Source organism: Corapipo altera, unplaced genomic scaffold, assembly GCF_003945725.1.
Source record: "Corapipo altera isolate COAL_440 unplaced genomic scaffold, ASM394572v1 55, whole genome shotgun sequence".
Classification (NCBI taxonomy): Eukaryota; Metazoa; Chordata; class Aves; order Passeriformes; family Pipridae; genus Corapipo; species Corapipo altera.
In genome coordinates, this window is record NW_020884882.1 from 4,537,803 (window position 1) to 4,564,197 (window position 26,395).

The 26,395-nt window shown below is 35.7% G+C and overlaps 1 protein-coding gene across 9 annotated transcripts in view; it reads right to left on the reverse strand.

Annotated features, from left to right (window-relative positions):
- Positions 1 to 26,395, reverse strand: part of ERC2 (ELKS/RAB6-interacting/CAST family member 2) — a 433,721-nt gene that overhangs the window by 51,600 nt on the left and 355,726 nt on the right. For 8 of the 9 annotated variants that reach the window (XR_003527258.1, XR_003527257.1, XR_003527256.1 and 5 more), the window contains one exon: positions 7,316 to 7,506. The exons of the other annotated variant lie outside the window; for it this stretch is intronic. The gene's annotated coding sequence lies outside the window, so the exon portion shown is untranslated. The remainder of the gene's footprint in view (positions 1 to 7,315; positions 7,507 to 26,395) is intronic. 9 annotated transcript variants of the gene reach the window in all.

The following is a 26,395-nucleotide window of genomic DNA, read 5'->3' on the forward strand; positions in this document are numbered from 1 at the left end:
GCCACTGAATCTTGTGAAAAATACTGTTCTACTCTCCTGTTTCTGTCACCTAAAAAAAGAGAAGCAATACTAAATTGAGCTACATTTAGTCTGTACCACTGGTCCAGTTCAGGTACTTGGTCTACACCTAAAAATAAATTAAAATAAAGGGAGCATTTTTTTCTTTAAATCAGTTCTGTGACCTCATCAAAATCAACAAAGGAGATTCATTTTGATCAGTGAATTAAATGTATCTATAATGCATAATAAAATATTATCTACTTTCCATTTCTGTTTCGAGGTTTGATCTGATTTTGCCTTGTAAATGCAAAGTGTTATATTTATAACTTTCTTTGTTCATAGAAGACACGTTTTATAATCAAAGCTTATTTTACACTTTAACAAGGTATTACCCAAAAAAGGTTTCAGACTTTACCGAAGAGGCTGTTCCAACCCCTCAGCTACCTACACAAGGTACAGCTTGAACCACAGACTCCAAAACATAACCAAGAGCTTCTCTTTCCTCAAGAAAGCCTAAGCAGGACTGTGCCTTAGGATGCAACCTTCAGTATCCCTCAGCATTTTAAAGTGTACAATATATATGAACGAAGAGTGAGGGATACACAAAGGAGTCACACAGTCATAACATTATAAAGCACAAATGTCCACTATCCATTGTATTCAGTTTAATAAAACTTTATTTTTACAACCCCCTTAAGAGCAGGATCTAGGCCTGCTGCATACCTAGACGTGGACTGAACTTTGCTCGCATGGATCAAATTAAAACCATGAATTTGCATTACCAGTTTGGCCAAAATTAATTAAGTACTCTAGGTATGCCACATTACACAGTTTCCAAAAATCAGTTTGCTGAAGGAAATCTTCCCGGTGAAAATATCAGTTGTGTACTTTTCAATATGCTTCAAATTTCTGCATTTTTCTGCATCAATTTGTTATGGAACTATCTTTCATATTATCCCTGCTTTTATTTTGTTTGGTGTTTGTTTTTAAGTAGAGTCATAAATGTATTTCCATTTCATGCTATTCCCTGTTAGGAATAAAATGACGGTACTTCCAAGAAAGAAAATTACCAGGGAATCTGTTCTGCATTTGTAGGCAGGAGTGAGGCACTTTGAATGGAGAAGAAGAATTAAATTAGCCCCAGATATAGGGGCTGAATACTAGCCATGTGTTTTTGAAGTGAGTATTTGCAAACCCTTTCCTATAGATCCTTTATAGTCTGAACTTTATAACAATATAGGTATAATCTGGTAAAAAGTTTGCTGCCCTACAGCAAGCACCAAACACTTTTTTTTTCTCTCTTCCAAAGGGACCACTGATCTTTGAATAAAATATTTTTACCTTCCCCCACAGCCACCAGTCTAGAATGAAAGTATATTCCATGTTTAAGATTCTATATTTACTTAGTTTAAATATTTATGGTTGAGATGTATATACAGTATTGAATAAAACAGAAACCAGATTCATTCCTTAATGAGTGGGAAAGACTAGACTTCATAAGGGGCAAAAAGTAATGTTAGAAATTGTCACTACTTCTTTCAAGTCAGCAGCCACAAGAAATGTTGTCTTCTCAACTACTGTACAGAATAACAAAACCAAAAGGAAGTGTTATTAGTTTTTCTTCTACATTATCAGATTTTTATGACAAAGGTTAGAATGTTCAAAAATGTGTTTAAATTTATTCAGCTGTTCTCATAGTTTCATGTTTCACTGGGCTGCTACACTGCATTATGTTCCCATATGACTGGATTAAAGCTATCTAACAGGCTGGTGAAGTTATTAATCCAGCAACTGAATACTTGTTCAGATCCTTCTTCAGCAAGTATTGACAAGCTGCAAAAGTCATATTGAATTTAGTTGGTGTTTTTTTGTTTGTTTGAGGGGTTTTGTTGGTTTTTTTGTCTTTTTTTTTAAAAACAGGTCATCAATGGTATTAAAGATCAGCACTCCTAAAGATTGCTCTTCATCCAAAGACACTGATATACTAAAAATGGTGTTTAACCCAGTTGCAGGGAGATTGGACAGCCCAAGGGAGAGGTAATGGGATACAGAGACTTTAACCTTTAGGACATCAATTTAAATTCAGCTCAAGTTGATCACGACCAACATTCCCACGTGATGAATGTTTGTTAGCCTGTGTAAAGGAATAGACACAATAAATATTGGTGGACACATTACCAAGGTAACTGATCCCTCTTGGTAATCCCAGAAGAATACCTACACTCTGACAGGCCACAAAACAATCCTGATTCCTCTAGTTTCATGGAATCCATCACTGACTGCATACTACAAAACAATGCCTCAACCACTGTCAAATTACTTTCCACAGGTTTTGGAATATTTTTTTTCAGTAAGTGGACATTTCAACTAGAAGCATCTTCCACAGTGATCACCACTGACTTCAGCTTGTCATAATAAAGGGTAGTGTGCAAAAACATAGAGAAAAGATATTGAAAAATGCCATTACATTCATTGCTGTTATATCCCCAGTACTACTTCTGGGCAGGTTTGGTTGAACTGTTAAAAGTATGGATATAGGAAAAACAGAAAAACCTGAGATAGCTGACAGGAATAACCAGAGGCATGGAAAGACAGTTCTATATGGAGTCTGAGATTGAGATTTGGTTTAGAGTCCAGATTAACAAATGTTGCCTGGTATGAATATATAAAATAATGATTATTACAGGCATTTCTTCAGAGCCTGGGGGTTACAAATAAAGCTAAGCACAAAGGTTCTTTCCTAGCCTATAAGAATTCTGAAGATTTCAGAAAGGTCTTGTTAGTATTAGGACAAATCCTTTCACAATTTTCACAAAAGCAGAGATACCCAACCCATTACAGACAATAGTCCAGTGGTAAAGACAGTTGCCTTGGATGCATTAGATATTCAGCTGGATTTAAGTCTCTATTCAGCTGGATTCAGAAAAGGAAATTGAACCAAAGTCGCATGTCTTAAAGGATAATGCCCTAACTATTAGGTTCTGGGTATTGTAATGCAGATTTCTCTCAAGGTTTCTTGTTGAGCAGTTCCATTTCCAATAAATTAGTTATTTGCTATTTGAAATTAAAGTTTTCTAAAGGAAATTTCTCTAAACTACCCTTGACATGAGAGAGGTTTGATAAAGGAACCGTTTCTATCAAAAACACTGCCAACTTGAAAATTTCTCTATTAGCTTCAGTATTTCCAAGAGCAAATATAAAAAAATTCAGACACTTGTAAACAAGTTTTTTTCTTTCCAGCAACACTAAAGAGGAGACAGCAAGACTATGTCATGCAATCTTTTCCTGTTCAAGATACGAAATGATTTGAGGCTGGGGAATCATTGCTACTAATCATCCATCAATGAACCTCTTCTATAAAAAAAATAACAAAATATATAATAAAATTGAAACTGTTTTCATTTAAAATTGATTGAGGGAAAACACAACAGCATTCATACTTTTTTTTTCCCTAACTGACAATGAAGTTGACAATTTTTATAGCTGGGAGGATAAGGACTTTAACTAACATACGAGTGATATTTACTGTGATTTACTTTTACCCTTCCAATCTGTAATCTTGAAAATATGCTGTTATCAAATGAAATAGCAATTTTCATGTGATTTGAACTACAAGTCTGGTATAGTTGGGCTCATATTTGACTATTATCTGACTCCATCAAGATTCCTATTGATCACAACTTTTGATTACTGTAACTACCTGATGCAGGTCTTCCCAAATTACACTGATTCAAATCTGCTAGAATCATGTAATATGGTTTATCCATAATTTTACAAAATTTATTCATTTTTGGAGACCTTTACTCACCTCCCGAGTTTACCACTCTATCAACTCATAGTTTTCTGTAGAAATGTTTTTCTCCACTGTCCTACTCAATCTTTCCATTCTGGTTTTCATTCAGTATTCTCCATCCTTCTCTGCCATTACATGGCTTATTACAGTGGTTTTTTAGTTATTTAGCCCAAATTCATCACACTGGTATCTAAGGACCTGCTTTAACATATTAACAAACACTTTAAAGCAATTAATTCACCACAGTGCTAAGAAGTTCCCTACACGAGCAGGTGCCCATGCACACAAAATCATTAAGATGACGTTGATTTAAAATCTTTATCAACTTAACTTCTGTTCACTGTGGAAGGAGAGATAATGTTAAATTGTGCAAATGGTAGCCCTTCTAAAGCCAGATTATGAGACAGGGAATGTGCACAGAAACACGAATGCTGCCAAAGGAACTGCACCTCAACCTACTCAATGAACAACTAAGACACAGATTGCATCCTTCTACTTCTGAGTGCTATCCTACTATATATAAACTTACATTGCAATGACACTAAAGAGGTAGAAAAAGACTTGTCTTTAAAAACCAGCAGCCTGTCACAAATCTAAGTTTCTATTCCCACCTCCATCACTCCAATTCACCATATTACAAAGCAGCAATAGTTGACATTTGGATACCGAAATAGGTGATACATCTACTGCCAGAAAAGCAACGTGTAATGAAGCACATTATTCCTCCAGTGTTTTAAACAGGTAGAAACAATAATAAAAGAATTGCCAAGGAAATCCACTGTTCTATTTTTATGCTGTCTGTAGCTCTTCAGACTAAAAATAATTCACAGATGTCATTTTGAAAATTAGCATTTCTATTAAAAAGAAAACCAGACTCATCCTAGTTGATCTCAGACATTGGCTTACTCACCAGAATATTCCACTGAGGCAGATAAATGCATTTGCATGAATAAGGACCTGCACTGCAGGACTTCATAAAAAACACACATGTGGCAAAAAAAAAAAAAAAAAAAGAGTCCAGGAATTAAGTCAGCAATTTTGACAAATATTTGTGTTATAACTGCAATGCAGTTAATTTAGTTAACTATTCCTGAGATCAGATCTAACAGACACCACTCTGCAGAATTGCCTGAACAGCATTAAAACATTTAAAGCAATTTCACTTTTTAAAGTTTCAAAACACATTGTGTTTGTCTATGGTTCATAACTGTCAATGCACTTTTGAACCACAAATTCTTGCTGTCATCTTGTTTAATTACAACACATTCTTTAAAACTTAACTTACATTTGAAAAACAGATTCATAAAAATCTCTCAGTTCTACATTCAAAGGAGCTGTTAAATTAAAATAAACTAATTACAAGTCTAAAAATATGAGAATTCAAAATAGGTCATGAGGAGAATTTAGGCATGTCTAGCCAAAATGGTGAAGGCCCTTCCCTCATCTTGGAGATGTCTATTCTCTAAAGACAATACAATTTTTGATGGCAAGATGGGCCAGACCCAGCAGCTGCATCTCTGTGATGGCCAGAGTTTACTGGCCTGGCCAGGGCAGAGCATCTCACTGCTCAGCTTATGTTTAAGCCTGACAGGGAGCTAGGAATGAAACCCACCCCTGCACAGATGATCTGAGGAGTTTGGTCCACCAGGTGCTCTCAAAGCCAGCCTAAGCCAGCCTAATAAACACCAACCAGGTGGCTTTCCTACAGAATTCTTCAGAATCCTACAGAATGCTATTTCTTTCTAAAATGGTACATGAACAGTCATTCACAGTCTAGCAGCAGCACTACCCATCCCAGGACCCAAATCCCCAGGTCCCTTTCCTTCTTTGGTCTAGGACTCAGAGCAGTGTCTTTTAGTGGAATGTTCCAGTCAGTCAGATGCAGGCTGTGGTAAATGCTGGGACAAAGGTAGGGATATATCAATGTTCTCCTGTTAAAGCTCTGTCATTGTACAGAAAATAATTCAAGATTCAGTGGGCCAGAGAAAGAACACAAGAGGGAGCAAGAGTCTGTAGCCTAGTGATCTGGGGACTCAGCTGGGAAAAGGAGTTCTGGGTTCTGGCCTTTGCTCCATAGAAGATTCACACAATTTATCTAACAGCCTTTCCATAATGTAAGTCTTAGCTTGAATGTGGCCATGTTTTCCTTCCTGATTCAAGTCTATAAATAACCTTTTGTATAATCACATTTATCAATCTGAATATTGCAAACATCAACATATCTATTGCATGCTTTTAATGCTAAATTTTAAATAGAGAACATCATTAAAACTGAAATTGGCCAAAAACCTGAAAGCTTATTTCATATTCATTTTCCTTTATAAGTACATAGAATACAAGAACTTACTTGTGATCAGGTTAAAAATACTATCAAAATGCAAATACATGTTTTTACCTGTGTCAATAATGGTGCTTTGAGTCACTGCATTGGAATTAGCTTTTTCACCTCATCTTTTTCAGGATGCGGTAAGATCTTCAAAAAGTTGCAATAATAGTAATAGCCTTCTAACACCTTTATTCTTCTCAGTTTCTGATTCTCACTTAATGGTATTTTCATTTGCTGGTTCTCATTCCCTAGCACAACAGTGCAATGTCATGCAGGCGACTTTAAATCCAAGCAGGGTTACCCTGAAATTCCCACTCCAACAATTTCATGGACATATTTCTGGTTTTGCTAAACATTCTTTTCATAATAGCTTCATTTTGGGCCTAAGCCTACATAACAGGGTCCCTTTAAATAATATTCCATGCCTTGAAAAATATTACAAAAACTGTTATATCAAGGCAAGTTATGCAACAGCTCTCCATGGTTTTAGCATATTTACTCTGTCACGCCATATGTGAGACTGCAGCCTCCACAACAAAACCTTTACACACTGAAGTCATTATCTCTGTGAAGTCTGCAACTGGCATTTAAAACTTATTGATGGCCTGGGTATTGGTGGCTCAGTAGGCAGCACTCTTGCCGGAGGCCCAGGAGGTCAGAGGTTCACATTCTGCTCAAAGAACAAGTTGGACATATTCCAGGTTTGTGTGTGGGCTGTGCTAGACTCCTAAAGGGGCAGTCCTTAGGACAGTAAGCAAAACCTTGGCTTTTTGGGGATATCAAAGTCCTCTTGGAAATGGAAGAGGAAGAGTAAAAAGTGAGTTTAACCAGTGAATGAAACTGAGTGCATCTGCTGGGGGCCTGGATTTAGTTGTGTGCTAAACACGGAATGCTACAACTCCAGTACACTGAACAGTTTGAAACAAGCCATTTTAGTCTCTGTGGCCAGCATATGTTCAAGACAGAGGTACAGACTGCCAGGCATGTTCAGTATTAGCTACTTTCCTTAACAGCAGAGCGACTTTGGATTCACACCACGGAACTGTGACAAATGCTCGCGCAGTTTAAACAAAAATGCTTTAACACCGGTAAAACTTTAGAGCATACTATATAATTACTGGAAAAAAAATCTTCAGCCAAATATCCAAGTCAATACTAGCAACATACATAGAGAATAATATAAATGGAGATTCAACCTGCTCTGGTGTTAAACTTTGATACTTGAATATCCCAGATGTCTCCCTCCTCCTCTTCTTCTTTATAGACAGGTAAAGATGGATCTCTTGAAGGAACTGGGGATCACACTCTAGGCAAAGGTTGGACAGGTGATCAATGTACAGCATGAGATTTTGCCGTGGCTATGTGCCTCCAACAGTGACTGGATCATCTGGTTTAGAAAAACAATTCAAAATTGTAATATTTTCTAAAGCACTTATTAGGTAAAAACTAGCACAAGGAAGAACAAGTTATTTTTATAACATGGAATACGTCAGAGAACTTCTTCCCATAAAGTTATATTTAATTTCAAAAAATCATTAATTTCTTATTTAATATCTAGTTCATTAACTTTCAATTCCTTAGAAGTCAGACTTTGGAGGATTTTACCCCATTTCCATTGGCAGAATGTCTCCAATAGTTACTGATGAGATATGAAGTTATAAGTTTCAATTTCTTTTTTTTGGCATCTAAGACCAGTCTACGAAGTGCCAAGGCCAGGCCTGGTCCATAACTTAAACAGCCTTTGGAGCAAGTCAGTATTTATTAGCCAAATGGGATTCTACTCTGTAGTGCTCTTCAGGGAGGTAAGCACAGAGGTTAATGTTTGTTAATGAAGATACATCTCCCAGCACTCCGTTCATTGTCAACAGAATGAAAGAGCATTTTCTGAAGGATCATTCAGAGAACCTAAAGTGATACTTTTTCTTCTAACATGTAGGAACACCGTCTTTTATCTACCTATCTTTTACATTGTGTCCTTTTTTTTTTTTTTTTTTTTTTACCATCATGGAAAAACAAATACTGCCCTCCTTCACGGAAATATCCATTAGTATAATGGACCTTTAGGTTTCAGTTTGGTGAAATCAACCTGTATTTAAGCAACAGTGTTTACACACAGTAAAAGAGATAATGAATTACAAGCATTGTGACATCTTCAGGCTATCACACAATAGATATATAATCAATGAGCTGCTTAAACAAAACAAGATATTGATGGCATTCAGAAACAGAGGAACTCATAACATAATCCTGGTACAAATTTTCAAAGAATTATGAGCTCATTTTGTCACCAAAATATGAAAAGAAGCTGTTTCAAGGAATGAAGGATGTCCTCTTAACCTGCTACAACAAATTTGTTTGTTTTTTTCTCTTCTCGGTAAGAAAGCAATTAGGGTTTTTTCCAATAAAAATATCCTTCTCCATATATAAACACTCTTGGTAATCATGTAATTACCTTACCCAATCAGATTAAATTGCTGTCAGTTGAGTTCCCACTGTTGATTAACTTTTGTGTACTCTAAACCTAAATGAAGTCTTTGGTAAAGTCACTTAGTCATTTACAAAGGTGTCTCTATGATTCCAAAAAGTGTAACAGCAATATATTATTTGTTATAATCATCAAATATCCAAGGTCAAGGATAGATCACAGTGGACTCTTTTTTTAAAACGCAAAGAAACACAGAATTAAACTATGTTGCTTATTTTTGTGTTTCTTGCCATGACTTCTAAATGTAATAGTAACCTTTGACCCCCCCACATTAAACACCATAATTATGTAATTAAAACTAATTATGCAATTTAACATACATATTTTTGTCCTACAACAGGCAGGTCAATTACCTCACTCATTGACCTTGGAAGCTTTCACAGTTTAAACAAAACAATGAGGCTTTCAATTAATTTTAAAGTACAAACAGAGAAGGAGCAGCAGAACCACAAGTCTTCACACTGATACTGCATAGATGGATCACTTACAAACCTCTTCATTTCGTATTAGAATAAATCCCTTGATAAAAGTTTTTAAGCGTCTTATATGCTGCCATCATTAAAAATGTTAACACATTTGTGAACAAATCATATATATATATTCCTTGCTAAATGCAAGAAAGGAGGTAATATAATACATTTTCTTTGTCCCGTTTTTTTCTTCAGTATGGTTTCCTCTGCCTCTTCCCATACCTTACTACCTCTCTCCCTGTTTCACCTTCACTTTCTGAAGCCTTTTTCCTTCCCCTGGTGTAGCTGTTGTCTTTTCCAGCTTCCTCTTCCATCCCTAACCCTATCCATGGGATGGTGTTTCTCATCAGGTCTTGGCAGAGTGGCTCCTGCCGATGATGATCCAGCACCTTGAGGGAACTTTAGATGACAGAACTCTAAAAAACATTCTGAATTTTCCAGTATGGGAAGTTTGGTACAAGTGAGAGACATTTTGTGAAGTTGTTGAAATATGTTTCACCTTCATGATGTCTTCTTTTCTCTTTATACACTTAGGGTTATATATACTGCACTGAAGATTTTTTTTAAACTGTACAACAAAGATTCAAGCAGTATTAGAGTGTGTCCAAGGAACTTTTTCCTTTTTATAGAATAAAATTAAAATTATAATTTAACCACATATTTTATTTTCAGTAAACTAAATCTCATTCTCTAAAGAACAATTCTTAAGGCAAGTGTAAGCCTAGAAGCTCTGTGTTAAAAAGGATCATGTTTTGCTATCCCATTTTTTTCCAATTGTTATCTTAGCAAAAAAGGCTTAGCTGTGAAGTAAAGGGACAGACAACACATATAGATATAGATACAGATATATAGACAGATGTGAATATATATATATATATATATATACACACCAATCAAGCTTTAAGTTGTTTTCCCTAAACCTTTTTTTATGTGGGGATCAGAAAATAGCTGCTGGAAAAATACAAATGCAAATCTTTGCTGACTTCTTGAAAGTATGGTAAAAATACCTACAGTGCACTTTGTGCTTTGGTGTCATTTCTAACACCATTTTTGGAGTCCTTTCAGTTCTCTGCTTTAATTAGGCCTGACTTGCACAAGGAGCTTGAAAAGATTTCAGTAAACCCTTGACATAATGGAAACAAGGAGCACTGAACTCTGAATAAGGAGTTACAACAGGAAAGAAACAACTTAAGGTGGTAGCAGGCCTTATTGCAACATTAAACCTCAAATTGGATCTGATTTATACAAAGTAAGCCAATATATTGAAATAGTGCCCCAAACTTCTGGACAAAAGTTTGAAGGAAAATAATTTAGTGCATGTGTAGAAATTCTGTCCAAGGGAGCAGAGGAGATTATTCCTTATGTTCTCATTTAACAAAAAGGTTCCTTCTGTTTTGAACGGAACATTAAAATTCTAATTCAGCTCATAGAGCATCCCAAACAGAGCAGCAAAAGAATCTGTGAAGGAGCCCAAATATGGTGCTATTGAAATGGAGTGGATTAGAGGAATTGGGATAGAATCCTACAAGTGGCTAAATAGCAGCAGGAGGTCAGCTTCACAAACAGCAGGATGCTGTTCTTGCCAGACATGAGTGACATAATACAGGCAAAACAATCAAGATTTCAGCTGATAAATGTATGCCTTAGGAAAAGGCCTTGCTGGAGAAATCTCATAAGCAACACACATTGAGGTAAATTCTGTAGGCCTAATTTACACTGAAGACCATTTTGTCTTATATGAACACGTCATGTTAATCGTGTAGAACAGAATTATTTCTAACATAGAGACAATAATTTTAAGAGCCTAAATGCAGGAAACATGGTAGTATTTGCTTAATGATTCAGTAAACAGATAAAGCAAAGAGCTTTCATAGTTGGACACAGCTTCAATTCTGCCCTGAGCAATGCTATGTATATTACGTTAAATACACATAAAAATATTAGCTCCAAATATATATCCAGGATACCCAGAATGAGTAACAGAATCCATGTAACCCCATTAGTTATTCATAAATTCCATATAGCAGCAGCATTAGACAAATTTCAAGGTTGTAAACAGTTGCATTTGTAGAGACATATTGAGATATTAAAGATGATCAATATATGCTTTCGATTTCTAAATTCGATGGGATTTTATTAAATCAGACTTTAATTCTGACCATATATTTTTCACTCATACTATTTTCAAAATATCTGTTAAAAGGCTGAGATTCCACTTATTTTCCATCTTATGTTATGAGCAATTAGAAGAAAATTTATTTAATTGCTTTTTAGCTGGGGAAGTGCAAAAAAACACTGTGTGTAAAACATTCATGTCTTCCCCATATTCTTCTCTGTCCTCCATAAAATATCCTTTCAGACTAAATACTTCAGTAAGTTTGAAATAAATTATAATTCTGAGGTCAGATTTCAGCCTGGAGTAGAGGTCACAGTTCCCCTAGACTCTCAGGACATTGTGAAACAAGAATTGCTGAGTGGTGCAGTGACTGCTGGAGGCCTGGCAGGGAGTTAGAGAACACTGGAGCACACCTCAGGTCCCTTCACACAGTACCCCTTCTCCTGTGGTGGGGCAGTCTCCCAGCTTAAGCAACCTCCACAGCACAGATTTTATACATTGCAAATAGCACCTCAGCATTTAATATTGCCCCTGACGGATTTCCCAACCCCTTCTCTCCCCCATGAATCCATTAAATCTTTTTTTAAACCAGTAAAAACTTTGGCACTCACAGCATCATGCAGCAAGAAGCTCCATAGGAGAATTGCAGTTTGCAGGAAGAAATAGCCCATCCTCCTTCCACCCCTCCATGGTGGGTTTTTTATACTCCCCGATGGCTAATTTTATTTGATACTCAGACTAATCACAACATGAAGAATAGTGAGTAGCTGTTTGGAATTCACTTTGTCATCAGGGATGGCTTTATACTTTCTGGAACCTCACAGGCATTTGTTTATACTTCATCACTTCTCCAGATATCAACCATCCAGCTGCCTGTTTTCATTCAGAAATCAGTTTAAAAGGCAGTTGTGCCTTCACAAACATGAGGTACAGAGATTAAGGAAGCAGGACAGAGAAAAGACCAACCAGAAGCCCAAAGGCACAGAGTTCCCCTGCCATGGCTTGGGCAACCACATAAGAACATTTGCAGCAGACACCTGAGGGCACAGTATTCCCTGGCCTTTCTCCAGGCATGACCAGAAGCTCACCTTTAATCTGACCACAAAGTGGACATTTCACATCACACGACTGTGTGAGGGACTATGCCAGATGATGTCTGTATTTTGACAATTTGGTGGACATGTAAATAGATTTTGGTGGACATGTAAATAGGGTCATTTCTGCTGGAGAAAGACCACATTACAGAGCAGATCAAGTTTTTGCTCTCTAGCTCCAGTCTACAGATCTTGCAACAAGTTGCCCATCTGTGATCTTAACTTTTATGATTTCTGGAGATCTTTCATAAAAAAGGTACGATCAGAAATTGGAATGATGGATAGACAGCCATGGCATTCAGCAGCTCCTGCTCTAGCCCCCTGCTCAGCTGAAAAACAACGAGGCAATGCTGCTTTTCTATTACCTGCAGCGTTGTGCTGTTATTGAAATCTGCAGTCATCTTGTTCTCATCACCACAGGGAGTGTGACTTATTTACATGTACGGATGTGCTGCACATTTATAGCTTGTTTGGTACAGAGCAGAGCAGCTCTGTAAAAGCTGATTAAGACATTGTGCTGAACTAAAAATTGGATGCTTTGTGAATATCTGTGTTTTGGCCTTTCCCCAAACGTCTCCCCCCCACAAGCGAGAGAGGACAGCTGGAGTAGACGAAGTTTCTGTACACAAGAGCCTTTTTTTCTTTCCTTTTGAAGGTATTACTTGCCTGTTATTACATTTACATAAAGGATCTTTATTCTTTCCCATATATAGTAAATTGCACTCCCGCATGTGAACGTTGTACAGCCATTTCCCCCCAAATACAAACCAGAGTTATCCTCACTGTCATTCAAGCTTTTTTCCCCCTCCTATTACAAAGAATTGATGCAAATCTATTTTTGTTTGGCCTGGTTTATGCTGACAGCAATTAATTCTAAAGTCTCAGCATAAAGACATACAAGAATCACATATGTTTTTAATCTACAAGCAAGTTATCCAATTATTTTAGGTAAACTTTATGATCACAACCATTCTTACCAACTCTGATATGATAGACTATTTTCTTCTCAATGGCTTAAGACTAATATACATTGCTATGGGGAATATACTCTTCAACATTCCTCATGTTTTACCTCCTGATCTTGTAATAATAATATAGTCAATGAGCACATTTTGTTTATACTTGTTAGTAAAAAGACACTAAAAGCATGCTGGGAAATAATATTCCATGCCTTAGGACTCAAACAAGTTCTCTTTATAAATAGAGCTTGTGTAAATCACAGACAAAGTTGACAAATTTCATGGATTAGTCATGGTGAAAATATCAGATTTCATGGTTTAAAACAGATTAATAGGAAAATCATATTAGAATCCTGATTACCTAAATTCTGCACCTTGCTGAAGAATGAAATTAAAAATACTGATAATTCCAGAGTCCATTCACTTAATTACACTTACACTGAGTTGCATACAGAGGGTAACTATTCCTCATCAACCAAGCGCCTGGTGAACCTCTGAAATCTATATTTATCTACAGTAGAATGAGAACATCACAAGTTGCAGAGATCACAGTATATTGAAGCTATTTCAATGTATTATTCCATCAAATTATGCTAGTGTGACATTGTCACATTACAGAAAAACAATTAACTAAAGGAAGAAACTGCTTTGAAATTAAAGCTGCTATTTTCACAGTTATTTATATTTGGTGCATCTAATTAAAAAATAAGGGAAATTATCTCCTAAAGAAGTTTCACTTTAACAGAACATCTCATTATTCTTGGAAAAATATAAAAATCCCACCAGTGAAAAACAACATTTGGAGTTAAGAGAAACTATCAGTTTTCACATAAAACTTCATGGCTTTTAAGTCGTTCATGATGATGTAATTTAAAGTGAGGCCTTATTTAAAATAGGGGTTACATAGAACCATGTGATTCAAAGAGACTTGTTGACTATATAACGATTTGGCTTGATGCCTACACGCCTTCTACTCAGCTGTACAGACCACTTGTCATCCTTGCATATGAAGACAGCCAATTTGTCAGACATTTGCTTTAATTCTTTTCCTTTGTCTTCTTTACAGTATCTTTCATATCCATCCTGGTCATCAATATCATATATCTGACTGGAGGATGGAAATTCATTTGTGTTTCCGTCTTATTTTCTTTGCATGCAATCCTCCTGGGTCTTATAGGATGTACTTAATAAGAACCACATTACTCTGCTAAAGGAAGTCCTTGAGCAGACTTTGAGAAGCAGTATGGCAAATTAGTTTCAGAACGTGGAAGGTCAGGTCGGAAATAAAAAGCTGTAGTTATCTGCAGTATTTTCTGCAGTTCAGAAAGCAAGAAAAAGAGGTCTAACTTTCAAGGAAGGATTTGTTTGATGTTTTCCCTTTAGAAAGCTGGACCAATTTATGCATAAACAATAATTGTTGAACATTAGCTGAAACTAATTAAAATTACCTTTTAGATAAATTCACTTTTGTAATAAATGAGCAATCACACTTATCTTCCAAGTGCACTGAAATGTATTTTTTCCACAAATAAAATATTTTGCAACAAATTCTATACCATTAAAATATTGAAATTTAAATGTGTGTTTGAGTTTGAACATAAATAGCCCTTCAGATGCTTAGAAATGCCAGGTTTATAGCTGTCCTTGCAACCTTAATTCTGCCCCCTGCTGTCTATAAATTATGGCCATTTCTAACTAATGATCACACATTTTTCACTCCAGGGTCTGTGTCACTCTGTTCACAGGATAAATGTTCCTTGCAGAGTGCAGTTGCTTTCAATACTACCAAAGTTTTAAAATGCTGCTTTTGCTAAGCATCTCCCTGAAATTTGCCCAGGCTTCTCTGTGCTGCTCATCACCATATACAGATTTCTCTAGAACATTAACAAACTGCTTTCAGCATTTTCTTTGTGATTTGAGAAGAGCATTATTATCTGTGTGAGAAAAGATGGTGCACAGATATACTGGGCACAGTTTCAAAAGTCTTTGTTGCAGATGTCTTGGTCATTTGCTCTAATGCATTAGGCTCACTTGTGTAAAGTTCTTTGGATTTTATAGTCCTGTTCAATTTTTAAACACTTGTATAGACTTCAATATGTTACATTTGACACATCTCTAAAAAGTAATATTGTACATTTTATTTTGCTCACTTTGTAGATGTGAAAAAATTACTTTTTTCCTGGCAGCACAAAAAACTGTTAGAGCTGCCCTAAAACTCAGAACCACTTCTGGTTCACCACTGAAGCACCAGAACCTGGTGCTTCACCACTGGTTTTGCTCCTGAGGACCAGATACTTCAACTACCACGGTGGCAGAGTTTTCACTGCTCTGAAGTTGCTGAGAGCGCTCTCTACATCTCAGACAGATCAGGACTGAACTAACAGAAGTTCACACAATCACTATATTTTGGTCTACACAATTTTTTAGCATGTAAGAAATCTGAACCAAGAGAATGGATAGAGCTAAGTTAACCAATAACAGAACTGCTTGTCTCTCCCCCAGTCACTGTTCCATTTAATATGCAACTCAAGAATAAATTTAGTATAATAGGAAGCAAGCATGGAATAGCAGTGAGGTGCTACAGAAAAGGCAGTAAATGGCTGTATAACTGAAAAGCGCTGTAACATTTACCCAAAAGGGCACCAAAATAAAAACTATATAAGCTACTTTGAATCTGGCACTTTCTAACTTCCAAACTTTCAATTTACACTTCAGTACCCATTTAATGAAGCCATTTTGTTGACTTGCAATATCTATTTGCTGTATTAAAAGACAAAAGTTACAGACAACTTTAATGATGGTTTGTGAGTAGCAGAAGCAAAGTTTGAGCTGCTAAGAGAGACGGTTAAAATACAGGTATACACCACTTAAAATACACCTGGTTTTATTGGGGATCACTTCAACTTCTAATGTGCATGGAAAGAAATGCTGCTAACATACACCTGAGCAAATGAAGGCATTTTGGTTTGCTTTGTTTATTGTTAAGGCACACTGGAGCATAAACCCATCACTTAGTCTCTGAACAAAATCTGAGTGCCCTCTGGAGCTGCCATGCAAAATAAAACAGGGCTTCGATTCTTTAAACGTGCCAGCTTTCCTTCCCTACTTTGAAATGGATCTGATCAAAAAGTCAAATGGACTTCCAAGGAGCCTTTTTGTTGATGTCACAGTCAGGTGACTTGGAAAGGTTTGAGTACTGCATATGGTCAGGTCAAAAATGTCAGATCTACTCTTTGTTTTCACCATCTGGTTCTCCATCCCACACATAGACCTCAACGGGTTTCTCATTCTAACATCAGTCAATTAAAATCAGCTACAAATTTTAAGTAAATAAATTTTTTCATAGAAGCAATGAATGAATCGTTAAGAGACAATAATAGTCTCAGGTCAATCAAAAACTTTCCTTTTCTATTGACACTGAAATGAGAAGAAACTCCCATGATATTTTCTTTAAAATTCTAAGCAAATAAACAAAAAAGCCATGAAAAAAACAAATTAAAACCAAAATACATTTGGACTAAATTTGGTCAAAACTTTGTCATAACAATCTGTCCCCCTCTTCTTGTCCTATATTGAAAGAAATAAGTAATCCATGTTTGTAAAGCGTTTTAATGACCTCAGATGAAAATTACAGAAATGCAAAGCAGGTATGATTGTTGTTATGATGATGAAAATGTCTCATTCTACTCACTATGTTCATTGCCTTAAGTAACACAGTGGGTAGCCTGTTATTACTAAAGGAATAAACTTTTTCATCAAACACTCTTTATAAAAATATTTCCCTGGAAATGTAACACAGCATGTAGCAAGACTACTACAATTTTCCATCAACTATGAGTGCATGCAGCGTAGGTACTGTTTTTAGATAATTTCACTTGAGCTTTTTGGCAAAAGTCCCTCTCAAGGAAACCTACATTAACCAGAAATTTAGAGTCTGTTATCCCCAGGCCAGCTTCATTGGAATTTTTAATACGGCACTGTCTATTCAACAGTTGTGTGTAAAATGCCAATAAACTGGCCAGAAAAGAGCTGAAGGGCTAATTGCCTTTTAACTCCACTGTGATGATAAAGTCACGTAGAAAGAAAGGAAAAACTCCCACTGCTTTAACAAGTTTATCTGACTGCCACTTTAACATTCTCTGTCTGCATGCACTTTAGTGCATTCACCAATAAAAGGATAAAAGCAGTCAAAATCCTGTAGCCTCAATAACTAAGAAAGTCCAGATTCAAAACGTCTGCTCTGCTGGAATCAGCCCATTAGGACAGCAAGCTTGTTGCCTGGTACTTGATTTCAACTATACAGTATGTATCAAGGAAAAATTTCCTTTTGATGCAAAAGATTATAAATCCTTAGGAAACTGGAGTGAGAGAAGAAAAGGAAGGATGCCATTTTGAAATAATAATAAAAAGCAGAAACTGCTTCTCAGAGATGAAGGGTGAAATAGTGCCAATCAAGTCAGTGCTGAATTCCCATTGACCTTAAAAGGTCAAGGATTTAAACTCAAAATAAAACACAATAGAGGAAAATATAGCATAATGCTATATATCTTTAATGCTGGATAAACATATAATTTTCACTTATTCTCTGTTCCTTCAATTATGTTTTATTATTCTCTTCAATACTTCCCCTTTCAAAAATCCAGTTTTATAAATACAATTTATTTCACCTGAACGAGATTTTTCTACCTAACTCTGCCTTTCTGCACTTTTTGCATACTGCTAATTCTTCTTAATCCATAATTAAAAGTAGGCATCCAATAATGTCACTGGGGAAGTCAGTACTACAGACAAATGGTTTATTTTCCATTGCCAGCTGAGTGAAAACCCTTCTTGTCATACTTGATTCCACAAAATAAGAGGGCTTATTCCTTATGAAAGGAAGAAACTAGTGGTCATTTAATTTTTTTGCTAAACATGAATTTTCACTTCGACCAGAGAAGGAACACAATGAGCTCTGATACTGAATTGACCTGTTCCACTTAATAAAATAAAAGCAGCAGTAGAGGTATTGTGATTGCCAGCTGCAAACCACTGAGTGTTGTTTTTCTATTAAAAATCTCTTCCATGTTTTTCTTATTGTAACCTGGAAAGAGTACAAAATCCGAAATCCAATGGAATTTCTATAGAAAAGAATACTGTTAACACTGAAAGTTCCTTAAGTACTCGCCCAAGCAAATGTTATATCATATTACAGCAAAATTTAAAAGCAGAAGTTCAAACTAAAAATGAAGTGTCCTTCAAAACAGACTCATGTGCATCAGAGCCTATGCATTAATGTACTTATTTCCATACAGCTTTGCATTTCCCTTCTCCATCACTTGGTAATTTGTTCCAGATTTTGTTATTTCTTTCACATTTGAAGGTACATTGTTCCAAGTTTGAGTGATGAAAGACTGAACCGGATGGAAGTACAGTGAAATGTTAGAGGGAGAATGAAAACAAAAACGAAGTTAAATTTTCAATTTATAAGGTAGTAACAAAACTAAAGAAAATATAGTGCGCTCAGGGAGACACAGAATGGTCATGTTCACAGTACAAAATAAACAACTTAGCTATCCTTCCAAATTTAAAATGCCAATACTTAAGGGAAGCAATGAATTTATCGCTAACAATACACTACTTTTAGGTTGTCACTGCAGTTCAGGGGCATTCTTAAAGCTTAGATCTTTCTTACTAGATTAGAAGGCAGAGTAAACTAAAAGATCAAGCTAATCTAGGATAAACTTCTTTTCCACAGTTCAAAGGCATTGGCCTTTCCACAGGTTCAATTGCAGGTTCCTTTGAAGATGTGCCCTAAAGTTCATTAAAGAAATTTCACTGACTTGAACTGATTTCAACATTAAAAAGATAATGTGAGAGCTTCATTGCCAGAAAGAACATGACAGACTGACTTTGAAGCCTTTTTTAGGTGGTATTAGATTATTTTTTTTATTCTTCCACTAAAAGCCTTCTTTATTTAAACAGATCTTCACTTTTAAATCCTTAAGAATACTTTAAAAATTAAATGAAAACTCCCCTTGGAAACACAGATTTTTAAAAATCCAGTAAAAAAAAAAATCACGACTTAATTCTTTCTATAGAATCCAAACTCACCATCACTGATTTTTCTGCCCCTCAGTGACCGTCCTTAACAGTATTTCCAGGTGGTATTGCTGCTTATGCAGCATCTAATCTGTGCACAGAGCTTTGAAAAGAATTCTAGTGGCACAAACAACTGCAGGATTTAACAATATAAGATTTAAACAGATTTACATAGCCTTTGTCTTAATAACAGGTGCTCCAGAGTCTGGAAAGAAGAACACATCGCTTAAGATTTCCTCAACCTCTGTTGAAATCCAGAGAGACATATCTGCTGATTATAACTCCAGAGTTATACTCGGTTGTTAAGATAAACATTTGGTTTCCTACACTAGGATAAGTGCTTATCTCCTTATTCAGAAAAAAAGAATACTACAAACATACTTTCAAGACTTGTTATGAAATAGTTTGCAATGCATTACAATTATATACCTCTTTTAGTACATAATTCTGCACGGATGACATGAAAATAACTAACACACAGATAATTTCCCAAATCAAGGGCAAGTATACCAGCATCAGTTTTCTGAATAACCAGGTACTCTCTAACTTTCTAGCAAGACAAGCTGTGGTTCCTGGTTACCACAGACTTCAGACTTCTGCACCAGACTCACAAAACAGTTTTCTTGAATTTCATTCCATTTCATGTTTACTCTAAATACTAACTTACTGACCAGATCCTGTCAAATAAAAAACCCATCATGGAGTCTGACAACTATTATTTTGTAAACACTGCTGACGCATGGACCTTGTCTCCTTGGACAATAAATTCTACATATTTAGATAAACCAAATACTTCCATTGCCTCAAAAAACTCCCTACAGGACAAGTCAAATATTCTGGTAGTACTCTATTCCATCTTTAAGTTTTTCTACCTTGAATCTTTATGAGAAAATCCTAAACAGAGAACTGTCATATGTACCAAGGTTCAATTGCAACACATCATCCTCAGCTTTCTGATTTATCCTTTGTTACTGTTTCTCTTCACAAAAGAACACAGCTGTCTCATTTACCCTATTTATTTTATTTACTTTGCTTTTTTGAGTTCAAGATTTTATCTTGTAGATGAAAAAAAAGTGACAGAACTACTTATCAACGTTGAGACACTTAGGCATTGTAGTAAAAGTTTTCAGGCTCTGTAGCTCACTCAAGTAAGGTGTCATAGCAGAATAATGCAATTGATTACAAAATAATCATTAAAAATATTACAAGCTGACTGGTACAGGTATACCCATTGAGAATCAAACACTGAAATTCATATTACAGTTTTTGTTACTTAGCAAATCTCTTGCTGCATATTCAACCTCTTGCAGGGATGAAAAAGCAAATATTTTATTGATTGAAAAGATATTGAGAAGTTGATCTTTCTGTCACCCACCTTAATGTTAAACCACATAACATGATTAAAGCCTAGACACCCATCACATTTTTTTATCTTGCATAAAATCTACTTTATGTGTATTCTGCACACAGAAAAAACTGCTTGGGTATAACAACATTATCAGCTTACAAGTTGAAACAAGCAAAGCGTACAAAGTTGCAGGATTGAGGTTATCTGTTCAGCTGGAATTTTGCACCTTATTAGGTATTAGTTATGGCACAGTCCTTAACGCTGCATATTTTGTTTCTCCCCAGGACTCCTGCCCCAGTCAGTACACAGAGTGAATGCCAGGCCCTCACCCACGACCAGCTGGCCAGGATGTTGGATACATCTGATCTTCAAGCTGCTTGACTGAATGCTGCTCAAAAACTGATGTCAAAACAAAACAATTCCTTCATTCAGGCTTTTCTAGGGCATCCTTTATTATGACATTACTGCCTTTACCTATCAGCACCCACTACTTGGTCGACTTGCAGTTATCCTCATCCCTCTGGACTCTCTCCCCCTACCATCAGGGATTTTGCTCAGCCAGTTCTAATATTCCCTCCATCTTCCATTCATTCTTCTCTGTGTACTCCACCCTCCACCCTGCCCTCCAGTCCCCATCTCACAACCTCCTTCTGCAGAGTTTAGCAGTTCCCATTCCTATCCTTGTCTCCTGAGCCACAAACCATTCCCACCTGTGTGCACAGGCACCTCAGCTCTACCCTACCCCACACCTGAGTTGCCCTTTCTTTTCTTTTGAGGTACATTGCCTAAGAATCTCACGGATTCTCATGGTTACATCTTCTAATGTAACCAAATTTAACATTTTCTTGGAAAACGAAAAGTACCTCCATTAAATGAATACTATTCAACTGCTAAAACTCAGAAAATGGATCAGTAAATCTTTTCAAACAAGTTGTCACTCGTATTGTTTACTACCTTGTTGGGATTTTTTTTTTCCTATATTCTCTGTGTTGGAAATAGCTGAGACTTTTCAGCGAAACACCTGGAACCATTTGTGCAGAGTATAAACTCTTCAGACAGATACTCACTTGGCAAGTGTCCCAAGTAATTTTATAAAATTATCAGCTAAAAGAAAAGATTTCTTTATGAGAAAAGTCAGAAAACCTCTATAAGCAGGTCTGTAAACTGGGAATATATAATGCAGATAAATAAACTCCATACTACTGCTTTATTGTAATGACTTATTTAATTTCTTTCCTTTTTTGCTGTCAGAAGGGAAATTCTGAAGTGCTGCTATTTGCAATTATAAAATAAAAAGATGTGGAAAATCTTGGTTGATAATTATGCTAAAGTAGCTGTAAAACTCTATTAAAACCTCAGCAGAACAACTTCATAAATATTGTAAAAGTTCTTAATAAAAATTGAATTAATATAACTTTATGTTAATTTTTAATTTTCACACATTGATATACATTTTCATATATTTATATAATTTTGATGTCCTTATTAAGAATAATAGGAATAAAAAAATACTGTATGCATACATTCAATAGAAGAAAAAAGGATATATAACACTTTCAAGCCACCGCATTGACAGCTGATTAAATATATTTAAATCTATCATAATAATTTTTCTTTTTTTTTCTTTTAAAATTTTGTAAAATATTAGTATTCACAATGAAATTAGGGACATAATTAGTCATAAACCAGGTCAATACTAATAGATAAATACCAAATAACTTATGTACAGGTCTTCATAATTCAGTTTCTCAAAATAAAATATAATTGCTTCTCCTTGCAAGTTACTTTGGGAAGTTTAAATTTATTAAAAAGAAAACACATTAGCAGCAGCAATTAACACCAGATATTATGATTAAAGATACAATCAAAGGCCTCTCAGAGGAACATAATGCATAAACTATAGACATAAAACCTAAAAAGAATAGGCTGCTTGAACAACACCCTTATGCTTGGGCAGAGAAGGTAAAACTGACTTTTATGGTTTGATGTAAAAGGTAATGGTTGACTTTTAGTCGACATTGATGGATTGTAGATCACACCTTCAAACCCAGCTGGAGGAGTTCCAGTTTTCATAGGTGTGATATCACTATCAGTAGTGCTACCACAGTCAAATAATTGACCAGTGACATCACACTCAAATTGTAAGATTTTATTTTGAGGCCATGGGCTGCCACGTGTTTAATACTACAGTGTGCCATGAGGGCCCTTAAAACATTTCCTTTTCATTTTTTTTTCTTCTGTTAGCTGGATTATTAACTGTATTAGCAGTATTTCCTACTCTGCATATAGGAAATACCTGATCATACCAGTAATACCTTGTCTAACTGTAAAAAAAACTAAAAGGAAACTATCCACTATCCTACACTCCATAAATACATCAGGCTCTCAGGCACATAAAAGTGAGACCCTGTGATCCCTGGTTAATACCAGACAGGTCTCTGTTAGAGTAGCTTGGCTCCTTCTACATACACCCCACCATTAAATTTGATTCAAATTAATCCTGCCTAAAATTAAAGTAATGGTCACTTGCTATTATTTACTTACTGAATGTTAATTTTTACTATAGGAGGAGAAAAACAACCAAGTAGAAGAAATGACAGTAATAACAGACATTTGAAATATAAATATTTGTCAGTTATCAACATCTAATTATAACATTAAAATATAAGATACTTTAAAGTGAGATTTATTTGCTGACCAAAAAAATGGTTGTCTATAATGTCTGTTGAACTCAGCAAAGCTATCACCCTATTTTTTAGGGCAAAGATCATTCACAGAAACACAAACACATTTTATCTTCCTTGGGCTTCTGGGAATGACTGTTCTTTTGCTAAGATACTGTATATTTTATTTTATGGGAAGCTATGAAAATTCAACCTCATTAAATTAATGCCTCACATAAAATTCAAAAATGTCGGTTCCCAAGGAGGATGGTGTTTGGAGGATAAATTGGTTAGCATATTGCATTTCCCTTAACTTCTAGCTTATTAATTTCTGCATCTGAATTCAATTTTTGTAAAGTGTTTAAGCATAAGACATTTACTTCAAGAATCCCTTTGCTATAGATGTTAAGCTATATTTAGAATTGTAAAGAACTTTCTCTTTTCCTCTTATAGGAACATAGAGAACTACATACATCTGAAAACATTTTTATTTATTAAAATTTAGTCATCTCATTTTTGTCTTTTTGTACCACAAACAGATGCAGAAATGTATAATATTCAGTGTAGACATGTCTAAAAATGAAAGGCAACAGAGTATAAGCCAGAGTCAAATTCTTTCCCAGCATTAATTCCACCCTTTTTTCCTCCACCATGCATTCTTGCCCCTTCTACAACAGTCCTTGAAGTTTAGCAGCTTGAAATCATATGTCTGTCTGTTAAGCTGGTAGGTATGTGGAAACAAAGTTTTCAGGAGACCCATAAAATCAAACAAGATCAGACTAAATTATCTGCTGCTGATCTGCACTGATACATTACTGCTAGTCACTAAACCAGTCGCTTTAGGTCCTCAAAAAAATTCAAGGGCAATGAACCATAATATACAACTTCATTGAAAGCTAGTTAAGCACATTATCAGACAGAAAAAGCATTTTTGATCCCCTTTGTTGTCAACTTGGAAAATAGTAACAGTGATAATTACCTCCCTAGCACTGGTAGACAACAACTGAAATATTACAGCATGAAAGGCCTTTCATTCCACCAACTGATCTCCTACTGACTAGGAATGCGTTCAACTATTTTTTAATTCTGGAATAGAAATTATGCTACAAAATTTGTGCAGAGGTCTACCTGAAGAAAAGAAGGCTGCACTTCAATCACTTTCTCCACATTCATGCCTGTGCAGATACCTTATCCTATTCGCCAAGTATGGGAGATCAGATCAAAATGTGGCTGTTGGGCTTTCACCACTGCTCCCCCTTTTCCTTTTGGAAGTCAGGATATCAGACACTGCCTTATTTACCTCCCACTGTAAAGCTGTAATCGGGCAATGGTGTTTTCTCCTCACTCCTCTGCTCTTTCTCCTGTATCACACACACACAATCTGATTTTCTCTTAGGTTTATAACTTTTAAGACAAAAAAAAGGACTGCAGCAGTCATTTAAACATAGTGTTCCAAAACTTTCAGATCATCTGCTAATTCTAACAGAAATTAGAACTACACACAACTGTAGGATTAATCACAACTCCTTTATATTTGGTATTAAAAGCTATGAAAGGTGTGTACAGACTAAATATTGAGTATGCATTTGTGCATGAGCTTCCAAAGAAAAGTTTTGATCCTGGAGGACAAGAATGTGCAGGTGGTGAGCAAGTTCAATTGACCCTATTTTATAATAAAATTCTTTACATTTCTCCAGGTCCTTTGTGTATAATTACCCTCATGCTTAAAGCCATGAGGAAGCAACTGATAAAGCCAAAGTCCCTCCATGACATCGTGCATAATATGCCTTCGAGGGATTCCTTCAACACATCCAGAATTTTTTGTTTAGCTAGAACAATATGTCCTAAATGAAGGTTTCAGAATGACAGAATCCACAGCAAATTTTTTGATGTTTGATTCTCTTGCCTGATACAAATGTCTCTCTTACCTGCCCTGTTAATTTTTTTGGTGTGAAATACATGCTGCAATTAGTTCCATCACAGATTTCCAGTCATGCCAAGTAGTTATTTGCAGTTTTCAGTCCCTGAATGTCATGACCATGGCTTCTGAGCACATCTTCTCTGTTTTCCTCTACTGACATGACTAGTAGTTTTGTATGATTTATACTCTTCCTTCACTCATCAGACTCCTTTTAATTCTGCTTCCTGTAAGAGTGTATTTCTAATTTCCTCTTTCTCTGTTCCTGCTCTCACTTTGCAAAATATCACTGGGAAAAGCCTCCCAGTGGCTTCCTTTGTTATAAATTTGTTCTTGCCCTCTATTTTAATAGCCTTACTTTGTTAAAATTATTCCTATTAGCCATGACTCATTCAAGACATTTTTCAAGTTGACCTCCCAGCATATTCTCACTGTCTCTGCTCTGAAAGGTCTTGACAACTTACTCAGCTTGTCCCATACAGTGAATAAGTTAACTGGTAAAAGTAAAGATGGAAACAAATATTATTTTTAAAAATGTTATCCATATTCAGATGTGGGCCAAAAGGGGTAACAGAATATCTAAGTGAGAAAAGCTGAGAGAGCATGTCACCATAAAAATAGAATCTTCTAGATTATATTCATTTATTCAGAACTAATAAAAATATCGCTTCTTTTATCTGCTGTTTGACCTATACACTTACTGAGAAGAGGTAAAAAATAAACCAAAGAAACATAAGTATCATCCTTTCTTTATTTATTTTCTAATGAGACCAAATAAGACAAAATGGAACCATCAAAAATTATTTCAAATACAAGTAGATCCCAACTTACTCCCTAGTTTCTGGCTGCTGTGTGTCAAATGACCAGAATACATACATGAGGAAAAAACTTGAAGAGTTAAGAACAAAATGGAATAAAAGTATGGATGTCTGACTGATGTGATGAAATACCAGAAATTATTAAATACATTAAATCTTTACTTGCTATTAACAGGTCAATAGTAAACTATAGCAATGCTCATAATACACTGAAGATACTTATTATACAGTAAAATACAAAAAGGCCACTGGCACGTCCTGGTTATGTATGGATCTCTGGCTTATGATTTGATGATGACAGTTTATAGGTTAAAGGTGATAATT